Below are 11,394 nucleotides of genomic sequence, written 5' to 3' on the forward strand. Positions count from 1 at the left end.
ACAGCAACCCAGTACTATCTTCCACGTTCAAAATCCAGTATCCTCTGCTCTGATCCCAGCACCTTCCTTCCAGGCCTGGCAGGCCTCCGCTGCCATCACACCTGTGGCATCAACTCAGAGAGCTCCACTCCCTTGACCCCTCTGTTTTCTGCCAGTTGGCCAGACCCCTCCTGGCTCCTCTCCCTTCCCTGCCCAGCCAGAGCCTCGCATTGGACCATCTGATCTCTCTGGCTAGCTCTCTAATAGTCAGGGTCCCAGCGGGAAACAGAGGGCACCACAGCTGGGATTTCAAAGATCATTTAGTGAAGGGACTTTTTGCAGAGTGTGGGTCAGGTCGAGAGAACCAACAAGGGAGGTGAAGGCAGCGGGAAGTTGGGACCACTCTGAGATCTGCAGGGGTCAGGAGAGGAAATGATATTACTGGAGCCCGGTGAGACCGTGGAACATACCTGAGCAGCGTCAGCGTTGTGGAGGGTGCAGCCACTCTCAGAACTACGGTACTCTGACTTCCCTGGCGGTCCAGTGATTAAGACTCCGCGTGACCAATGCAGGGAGCGCAGGTTTTGCCCCTGGTCAGGGAACTAAGATCCACGTGCCATGTGGACCCTCCCCCCAAAAAAAGAAAAGGGGCAAAAAAACATGGTCGTGGGAATTCCTTGGGGGTCCAGTGGTTAGGATTCTGTGCTTCCACTGCCAGGGGCCCAGGTTCGATCCCTAGTTGGGGAACTAAGATCCTGCAAGCCACATGGCGTGGCCAAGAAACAAACAAACCACGGTACTGATCCAGAGCTGGGAGTAGGAGATGAAATATCCAGAATGACCCAGTTAGAAGTCAGAGGGCAAGGGAGCCTGGATGATGCTGTTCATACAGGCAGAGAAGGGTGGAGGTGGACCTGGAGGGGCAAATGGAAAATGAGCAGCACGCTCTGGATTCCTGTACACCCTGGCCTCTGCCTCATCTATCAGCGCATTCCTAACCCTGGTCCAGTGGTTGAGATTGGCTCAGAGAAGAATGGTGGCAAAGGGGTACATATAGGTGCCTCTCCGACTTCTCGGTCAACCCCCTCTCTCAGTCACCACGCTCCCATGAACATCCCCCAACCCTACCCTTTCAGTCTCAACAAATAAGACTAAGGCTAATCAGTCATTCATTTCTTTCAGCTTCCTATCCACACCTATAGGAATTCACACCCACCTTTACTTCCATTCTCCAGGCTCTCTTCTAGTCCAGCCTCTCCACCCGTGCACCGCCTGTTGTTATGACTCCCAGAACATTACTCCAGCATTCTTCCCTTCTCTGTTTCAACAGTGCTTCCTTCTTGCTCCTTCTTCTTAGCCTATAAATATATGCAAATTTCTACCCCTTTAACAACTAACAAGGACTTTGCTGGTGGTCCAGTGGGTAAGGCTCTGGGCTCCCAATACAGGAGCCCTGGGTTCCATCCCTGGTCGGGGAACTAGATCCCACACGCTGCAACTAAAGATCCCGCGTGCTGCAACTAAGACCCGGCACAGCCTAAATAAAAAAACAAAAGCAAAAAACTAACAAAAAACCTCTACCTCCCTTTACTCTGTGCCCCCTCTAGTGCCTGCCCTTTGTCTTTCTCCTCATCCCACCTAAAATTCTTGAAAATAAGTATGAGTTAGGGTTCTTTGGCTGCAAGCAACAGAGACTGACTTGCTAACTTAAGCAAGCAAGGAATTTATTAGAAGGAAATAAAGGCGGCACACACAGTGGAAGGAAAGACCGAAGAACCCGGCTTCAGAAAAGGCTGGAGCCAGGGCAGGGGCGGGAATCGAGAGAGCAGGAAGGAGTGGGGGCTTCCTCAGGGCCCTGGCTGCTGCACGAATCAGCTCCAACCAGGTTCAGGCGTCCTGTCACGTAAGCTCACAATTCAAATTCCAGGGAGAGCTGCTCATTGGTGCACTTTGAGTCATGTGACCTCCCTTTGGCCTGTGGACAGCTGGACACCCTGGCGGACACAGTCTCATGGAATCGTACGTATCCGGTAGGCCATGGGTGGTTACTCAGAGAAAAATCAGGGAGCTGTCATAGACGGTGGGGAAATGGATTCTGGGCAGGCAGAAACAATAGATGTCCGTGTACTCCTGCTCGTCCGTCAGCCCCAGCCTTCATCTACCATCTGAGTCCTCAAGTCACCGAAACCATTTGCACCGAGCTTGTTAATGACCTTCTCTTGCTAAATCCAAGGACATTTTTCAGTCTTTATCTGCAGTTTTTAACTACATTGACCAGTGCCTCTCTTTTGAAAATCTTTCCTCCCTTGGCTTCTGCATAACAAATCAACCCAAGACTTAACATCTTAAAATAACAAACATTTATTATCTCATAGTTTCTGCAGGTCAGAAATCCATGAGCAGCCTAGCTGAGGGGTTGTGGTCTCTTCTGAGGGCTTGGGTTGTGTGTCTGTGGATGGATAGCATGACCTAGTTTCCCCCAGGGTGAGTGATCCAGTAGAGGGGGAGAGAGAGAGAGAGAGAGAGAGGGAGGGAGAGAGAGAGGGAGGAAGGAGAGAGACAGGAGAGATGGGGAAAAAGAAGGACATGCACTACACAGGCAAGGAAGCTGTGGTGTTTTTGTTTTGTTTTGTTTTGGGGTTTTTTTGGCTTGCAGGATCTTAGTTCCCCAACCAGGGATTGAACCCTGGGCCCTCGGCAGTGAGAGCGTGGACTCCTAACCACTGGATTGCCAGGGAATTCCCAGTGTGGTCCTTTTTATAACCTAATCTTGGAAGTGACATCGCATCACTTCTACCATATTCTATTTATTAGAAGTGAGTCACCAGGTCCAGCCCACATTCATGGGGAAGGGATCACACAAGCACATGAGTATCAGGAGGCAGGGTCACCGGGGGCCTCTTAGGGGCTGCCTACCTCGGCTTCCATAACATAGCACGTTCATGGTTCTCCTTCCTCCCTGACAGCTTCTCTGGTCCTTGTAGGGGCTCCTCTTACTCTGCCCTGCCTTTGAAATATGGCTCTTCCCCTGTGCTCCTTCTTGGCCCATAGCTCTCTCATTCTTCATATTCTTCCTGAGAGATGTCATCCACCCTCATGATTTTAGCTATCGCCTGTATGCTGATGATGCCCAAATCTTCAGTGCACACCTGTCTCCATGATACTGCACGAAAATATGTCCAAATATTGACTACAGAGCCAATATAAACTCTTGGACCCAGGGCATGTCCCATGAGCACTGCAGACATAAGAAGTTCCATAAAGGGACTTGCCTCGTGGTGCAGTGGTTAAGAATCCGCCTGCCAAAGCAGGTGACACGGGTTTGAGCCCTGGTCTGGGAAGATCCCACACACCGTGGAGCAACTAAGCCCGCGTGCCACAACTACTGAGCCTGCGCTCTAGAGCCCGTGAGCCACAACTACTGAGACCGCGTGCCACAACTACTGAAGCCCGCGCGCATAAAGCCCGTGCTCTGCAACGAGAAGCCACTGCAATGAGAAGCGTGCGCTCTGCAATGAAGAATAGCCCCTGCTCGCTGCAACTAGAGAAAGCCCACATGCAGCAACAAAGATCCAACGCAGCCAAAAATAAATAAATAAATAAATTTATATTAAAAAGAAAAGTTCTGTAAAAACTTCACTGGGGAATTCCCTGGCAGTCCAGTGGTTAGGACTCTTCGCTTTCACTGCTGAGGGCCCAGGTTCAGTCCCTGGTTGGGGAGCTAAGATCCCGCAAGCCTCATAGCGCAGCCAAAACCAACCAACCAAACAAACACAACAACAAAAAACTTCATTGAATAAGTTCTGTGCTACCTCCTATTTTCTCCCAGCTCAGCAAATGGGACCTCCACCTACCCTGGCATCCAACTGAGGAGCGTGCCCTTGACACCACTCTCTCCCTTACCCTCATATCCAAATGTAAAGCCTTGCTGACTGGATTTACCTCAAGGTTTTTCCAGCCTGTGCCCTCCTCTGTGTCCCTGATACCAACGTCGTAATACTATAGCTTTTAGTACCTCTTGCCTAGGCTGGTGCAACAGCTTCCTGATTTTTCTGGCCCCCGCTCAAAAATGCAAAACTGCCCTTGATGAAACTCCCATGGCCTCTGAGATCAAAAGATGCTTGATGACTGGGCCCCATCCAGCCTCTCCAGCAGCATCTTTCTCTCACAGCTTGTGCTCTAGCAACTCCCCCGCCTGTCTGCACACACCCTGCTCTTCCTCATGTGTCCGTTGTTTTCTGTTCATACTGTCCTGTCTGAGTTGAATGCCCCCTGCAATTTCGAGAGAATGATTTCCCCTTGAAAACTCAAGAGAATTTGGGCTCTTGACAGCAGGAATTATATCCTCTCCTGCTTTGCATCCCTAGCACCTTCCATGGAAGTCACACTTACATAGGTACCTCAGCTTGTGTATGGAATGGATGAATGTATAAACTGGAGATTTACAGTAGCATAGGGTATGGGAGCTGGTTCTTTTTTTTTTTTTTTTTTCCACTCGGTCAAGTTTATTGAGAATCTACCACGTGCTCAGCACTGTTCTTGGCAGTAACGTGAGAAAAGTTACAAAACAAGATATCAAGAAGGGAAAAATACACTTTGCACTCTGTTAATTTGCAATCTTTTCCACATTGCTTTTCAAAAGTGTTCTTGGGTTGTTTTGGGATATGTGATCTCCCTGCTTTTTCCAGGTCCCCCTAAGGTTTCCAGCACTGTCAAGTTATGTGCCACTGTGGCCATCCCCTAAAGAACAGAGGATGGGACAGGAAGAACAGCTTCCTGCTGATGGGGCAGTCAGGGTCCTGCTGATGAGGCTGGGGTCAGGGCTGGGGTCCCATAGCGGGGTAGATACTTTCAGCGGGAACCCGTCAACCCCGAGGGCTCAGGGCACTCACAGTGAATCATGAAAAGGCCAGACTTGGGGAAGCCCCAGACAGGGCCCTGGGGCCCTTGCTCACCCCCTCCCCGGAAGACGTGCTTAAAGTGCTAACACTGTAAGAAAACAAGGCATAGCTACATGCAGGCCTGGACGCACCAGACTTCTCACCTCCCATTCTTCCCCTTTCTTGTGCTAACACCAAGTGCTGGCACCACCAGGGCCCAGGCCAGTGGAGAAGTCTAATGCCAAGTGAAGAAGTGGAGAAGGTCCAATGTATAACCTATGATGCCCAAGAGGGGGCTGGGGCAGAGAGGTGTGCAGCAAAGGGTACTGGTCTGTGCTTGGCCAGCGCTGCTGGGCCAGAGGTGAGTTCCTATGCAAAGGGCAGGTTGGTTCTCTATAGCTAGCAAGGTCCTAAATTTTCCCTGAGCGAACAAAGCTGCATAGCATGGGAAGGAGATCCAGGATGTGCAGGGCCCTCCCAACCAGGCATGCCCCATGCCTGCTGTACATGGTGCTGAGGAGTACCAGTGTGGGGCACAGAGCTGCCCCAAGCCGACAGGCCATGCCACGCTTAGATGCTGGATGACCTCCAGGCACTCCTGGACAGAGAGCCCCATCCGCCTGGGCACAGGCAATCATGCAGGCCCTCAACCAGAGTTGGAACAAGGGCTTAGGTCCAGCTGGCAGCCTTGCCAAGGATACCAGTGACCCAGAGGACAAGCAGAAGTGGCAGTGGCATGGCCTCTTCCCGTTGGCAATGTGGCCAGGCAGAGGATGCCTTGGAGGAGAACCGGGAGGGTGCCCAGGGGCCAAGAAGGCACCCTCGGTCTTAGCCTCAGCTCAGAGCCAGATCTCATCACTGCTCACACTGGACACCCGATAAATGTAGCCCAGCACTGGGAGACGGATGAAACCTCGGCTGGTGAGGAGGCCGCCGGGCTCCGGATCCAGAAGCTCTGTCTGGCTGTTGTCCTGAGCCACCTGCTGGTCCGCTGGTTTCCCTCTGGAGTCTGGAGTGAGGTCATTGAGCTGTAGGTGGGACAGGAGGGACGTGTTCTCCCGCCGCAGGCGCACATTGTTGAATTTCAGGTTGTTGGAGTCACTAGGGATCAGGGATGGGCGCCGGGAGGCGCCTGCGGCCGGAAGCGAGGTGCTGGTGACCCCCACGTCGTTGGTGGCCACCACGGAGAGGTTGTGTGGCAGGCAGCGGAGCTACACGGTGTGTTTGGTGAGCCAGGGGTAGTTCCGGGCATCCAGCACCAGGAAGTCAGAGGCGCTGACAGTCACCGGCCCATCCTGGTCGATCCAGGTCACGTTGGCAGGCGGGTTTGCACGCACCAGGGCAAAAAGGACGACCAGGAGGCCTGGACCTTGAGCTTCCTGGTACTTGGCCCCAACCTGGGCAATCTCCAGCTTAACTGTATACCTTGCAGGCACAGAACTGAGCGCTGGCTCCACGGGACGAACAGGCACACGCTCGCAGGTACACAGAGACAACCAGCAAACGTGCAGCCTGCACCAGGCCCAGACACACACACACACACACACACGCGCGTTAACACTCGGGTACACGTGCCCCTCCCCCAAACGGACCATCCTTCTTCCGACCCAGGCTCTCTCCTGCCCGCTTCCCTCACCCATCTACGCCCCTTCTCCCCTCCTCTGGATTTGGGCTGAAGAGGAGGGGATCCGGGAGGCGGGGGTCACGAAGCATGCCCGCCCCTGCCTCTGGTAGCTGGTTCTTGAAGTCTAATAGGTTAGCCAGGGGGAGAAGAGTGGGGAGGACATTCTAGTTATAGGGAACTGCATGTACCAAGGCCAGGAGGTAAGAGGAGGCAGATTCAAGGAAGCAGTGGTCGTCCGGTGTGGTCGGAGGATCAGATGCATGGTGGGCAGGGACTGGAGGGGGAGGGGAGCCAGATATTGCAAAGGGCCTGAAAAGCTGGCTAAGGGGGTTGGCTTTTGTCCTGTTGGCAACAGGGAGCCCTGAAAGAGTTTGAAGCAGGGAGTGACTTCATCAGAGGCATGTTGTGGAATGATCACTCCAGTGGCCAGACTGGAAACTGGGAGGCCAGGTAGGAAGCAGGTGCCTCGGGCCAAGCAGGAGGTGTGGAGGCCTGAACCAGGACACTGGGGGCAGGGAAGAGAAGAGGAGATGAATTTGAGAAATATTAGGTTGAATTCTTTGAAACTGCTCTTTTGTAAAAAAAAAAAAAAAAAATGATTGACGATTGGTAATTTTCATATATCTTTTAAAAATTTTTTATTGTTTTTTTCAGTTGGTTTCTACATTTTATTTATTTATTTTTAAATTTTTATTTTATATTGAAGTATAGTTGATTAACAATGTTGTGTTAGTTTCAGGTGTACAGCACAGTGATTCAGCTATACATATGCATGTATCTATTCTTTTCCAAATTCTTTTCCCATTCAGGTTATTACAAAATACTGAGCAGAGTTCCCTGTGCTCTACAGTAGGTCCTTGTTGGTTATCTATTTTAAATATAGCAGTGTGTACGTGTCAGTCTCAAACTCCCAATCTGTGCCTCCCCACCGTTTCATCTTAATATTAAGGTGGGAAATGAACTGAATTAGATTTCAAGCTCGATTTGGATATGAATGTGAGGAAGAGGCTGTCAGGCTGGGGGCCATTTTTCTTGACTTGATTGCTAGATCGGATGGAGGTGCTACTATGGGGGGAGGGATCTCAAGTGTGTGTGTGTGTTGGGGGGGCACGATGGGGAAGAGGCATTTCAGGTTAGACTTGTTGATTCTGAGGTGCCTTTGGGACCTCCAGGAGGTGGCTGGATATCTGGTCTGAAGCTTAGGAGAGAGGGCTAAGCTGGAGACAAATTTGGGGTCACCAGCAGAGAGAAGACAGTTTGGGGCAGGGATGATTCACTCTGGGAGAGCAGCCGAGAGCAGGAGAACCAAAGGAGTGAACTTCCTTAGATGTAAAGAGGATTTTTAAAAGATGGTTGTGGGACTTCCCTGGTGGCGAAGTGGTTGAGAGTCCACCTGCTGATGCAGGGGACGCGGGTTCGTGCTCTGGTCCGGGAAGATCCCACATGCCATGGAGCGGCTAGGCCTACGTGTCACAATTACTGAGCCTGCGCAGTCTGGAGCCTGTGCTCCGCAACAGGAGAGGCCGCGATAGTGAGAGGCCCGCGCACCGCGATGAAGAGTGGCCCCCGCTTGCCACAACTAGAGAAAGCCCTAGCACAAAAAGGAAGACCCAACACAGCAAAAATAAATAAAATGAATTAATAAACTCCTACCCCCAACATCTTCTTAAAAAAAATAAAAATCATACATTGGAATATCAAACAAACAAACAAACAAACAAAAGATGGTTGTGACCGTGTGCTGCAGAGAAGGCAAGTCCCATAGGACTGCAAAGCGCCTGTTGGATTTAGCAAGGAGGAGGCCATCTGCAAGGGGGAACATTGATGGGGGTGGTCTGGACTGGGCTCTGGTGGGGCAGAGACTAGTCCCTTCATCCTCAGTAATGCATGGCTCCAGCCACCAGGGGGCAGTGGCCACATGGAATCCAGGCCGGAGGGATCCACTGGGGCCGGCAAGCTTGCAGATAGATGTGGGCTGTGGGCAGGGACTGGGGGGACGGCGGGATGGCCCACTTCAGAGGCTGTTGCCTGGTGGGGAGGGACGTTCCCACGTGAAGGGAGCAGGAAAGAAGTTCCGGAAGGACAGGGGAAGGAACCCCTGTCTGTGGGGCGGCCGAGGGCAGATGAGCAATTCCCAGTCCTGTCTTGCTTGCAGTTTCCCTCCTGTGGGCCTTTGGGGGTGCAGGTGGGGTTCATTCAACCCAGTACTCCCGATGGTCATGAGGTTTGTATCTTGGACCTTGATTTTCTCTACTCTCATTACTTGATAGCCCTACTTTTTAAAATTTTTTTTATTTTTTTATTTTTTTATTTTTTTATTTTTGCGCTACGTGGGCTTCTCACTGCCGTGGCCTCTCCCATCGCGGAGCACAGGCTCCGGACGCGCAGGCCCAGAAGCCACGGCTCACGGGCCCAGCCTCTCCGCGGCATGTGGGATCCTCCCGGACCGGGGCACAAACCCGCGTCCCCTGCATCGGCAGGTGGACTCCCAACCACTGTGCCACCAGGGAAGCCCGATAGCCCTACTTTGCATTCTGTGTTTGAGGCATACTGAACTTTTTTCAGTCCTCACCTGCTACCATGTGAAAGTCCTTCTTCCATGGAAACGCCTTACCCTCCACCTCCATCCTTAAGGTCTTGTCTCAGGCGTCACCTCCTCCTGGAAGCCCTCCCTCACTGCCCCCTCCACCTCCTCTTGGTTCCTACTGCGCACAGTTTTCCCCATCTTGAGCCTTAACGTTCTGGTGCATAATTTTTTTGTTTATTTATGTATTTTTGCTCAGTTTTATTGCGGTATAATTTAAATGCAATCATTCACCAACTGTAAGTGTACAGTGTGATGGGTCTTCACACACACAGGGTCGTGTAACTGCCACCAGTCATGATGCAAAACATCTCCGTTACCCCCCAAAGTTCCCTCCTGTCCCTTTGCTCCAGTCCCTCCTCCCAATCCCAGCTCCTTTCCACCACTGAGCTCCTTTTCTGTCACTAGAGTTTCGCTCTGTCTAGAATTTCGTGTAAATGGAATCCTATCGCATATAGTCTCCTGTGACAAGCCTTGTTCACTTTGCTTTTCGGGTTCATCTGCGTTGCCGAGTGTATCAGTAACTGCGTATTTATTGTCTTTTTCCACCCACAACAGGGTCTCTGGGAGGGTCACCTTTGTGTTTTCAGCTCATAGCAGGGTCCTAGCGCATACTAGCACTCAGTGAATGTTTCTTAAATGGGACTGAATCATGTGCTCTGGGAGAGACAACCTAGAAGAGCTTCTTGATCCTTGGAAGTGTATAAAGCTAGGCCCATCTGCACGAGGCCCGGTGGCCTTCACGTCGCCCTGCAGCCGCTCTTGCATTTGCCCCGGACATTCCTCGCCAGCAGGCGCTCGCCCCTCTCCTCCTTTCTAAGCTTCTTCCTCTGCCTGGTCCTTGGTTCTCCACTCCTGCCCGCCCTTCTGGCCTTCGAAAACCTCCGTACCACGGAGCCCTCACCTCCTTGAGTCTGCCAGCTCCTCCTACCACCGCCTCCTGGACCCTCCGCCTGCAGCTGCCTCCACACCTCGGGCTGGCTCTGGGTACCATTCTCTGTGCCCCAGGAGCCCTTCTCTCTGAGCTCCTTTTGGGACGCTGGAGGCAGCTCTCTGCCCCATCCCGGGATGCTGCGTTATGATTTCTCTTCCCTCCTCTCTTCTGCTTCCTGCCATCCCCCTTCAGGCCCCACTCAAACACCTTCCCGTGGGAGGACCTTGGGGGAATCTCTAAATTTTGTACTGGCCAGAAAAACCTCTATCTCTCTGATTTCTTTCCCTCTCCTCCTTCCCTCCATCTCTCATCTCTTTTCTCCTCTCCCCAGTCTGGGTCCCTCTTCTTTTTTTTTTGCGGTACGCGGGCGTCTCACTGTTGTGGCCTCTCCCACTGCGGAGCATAGGCTCCAGACGCGCAGGCTCAGCGGCCATGGCTCACGGGCATAGCCGCTCCACGGCATGTGGTATCTTCCTGGACCAGGGAACGAACCCGTGTCCCCTGCATTGGCAGGCGGACTCTCAACTACTGCGCCACCAGGGAAGCCCTGGATCCCTCTTCTTGACACCCTTAGCCCACTCTCTTCTCGCTGGTTTCCTGTCCGCCCCACTTACCTCCTTTCTCCTCCAGTCTCCCCTCCATTCTCTCCATCCATTTACCTGCTGTCCCTGTGCTCCCCCCTTTCTCATCCACTGTCTCCTGTCTGCCTCTGTCCCCACGGCCTCCTTCCTTCCTTCCCGAGGTCCCATTCCACTTCTACTTCTCTTTCTCCCCCCCTTCTTTTGTACCACTTCTCTCCTCCTTCTCTCAGTTTCCTTCCCGCACCCCGTGTGCCTCCATTTCCCATATCTTACCCCCTTTGCCCTCAGGGGTGTAAGGGAGACCCAAGACTTGTGAGCCAGACACAAAGACACACACACACACACACGTGGCCACAGATGCGTGAACAGACACATTGCATTAGCGAGATGTGCCTCTATCCAGAGGTGCGTTCAGATATGCAGACACAATTATAAGTATCCATAGCTTACAACATATTGCATTTATAACACCAGGTACCATTATTTTTACACAAGTTTCTGAAATGTGAATGGGCCGAACGAGGAAGGGTGAGAGCTAAGCACACAAGTTCACTCACAGGGGAAGAACTGCGTGCACGCATATCTGTACCCAGACACGGCCCTCACTCAGACCCCCACACACATACACACTCTTCAGAGGAATCCACACTTCTGGAATCAGGGCTCTTTCAGAAGCAGGGAGAGCAGGCACATTTTCCCAGCGTTGTGTGCCATGTCCCGCATACATCTTCAAATGTGCCTGGTGGCTGCCTCAACCTTCCCAGGGTTATGACTCAGGGCTGGGTGGAGCATTTAGGACAACCTGCCCCCAG

General features: G+C 52.2%; 1 pseudogene across 1 annotated transcript; it reads right to left on the bottom strand.

The window, feature by feature from the left end:
* Positions 1-5,353: 5,353 nt before the first annotated feature.
* LOC309794795 (transmembrane protein 25-like) lies at positions 5,354-6,572 on the bottom strand (annotated as a pseudogene). The gene is made up of 2 exons: positions 6,496-6,572; positions 5,354-6,284 (listed from the first exon to the last, which is right to left on the bottom strand). The product of its transcript is annotated as a transmembrane protein 25-like (transcript).
* Positions 6,573-11,394: the final 4,822 nt, after the last annotated feature.

This window comes from Mesoplodon mirus (assembly GCF_964341445.2).
Source record: "Mesoplodon mirus genome assembly, chromosome: 19".
Classification (NCBI taxonomy): Eukaryota; Metazoa; Chordata; class Mammalia; order Artiodactyla; family Ziphiidae; genus Mesoplodon; species Mesoplodon mirus.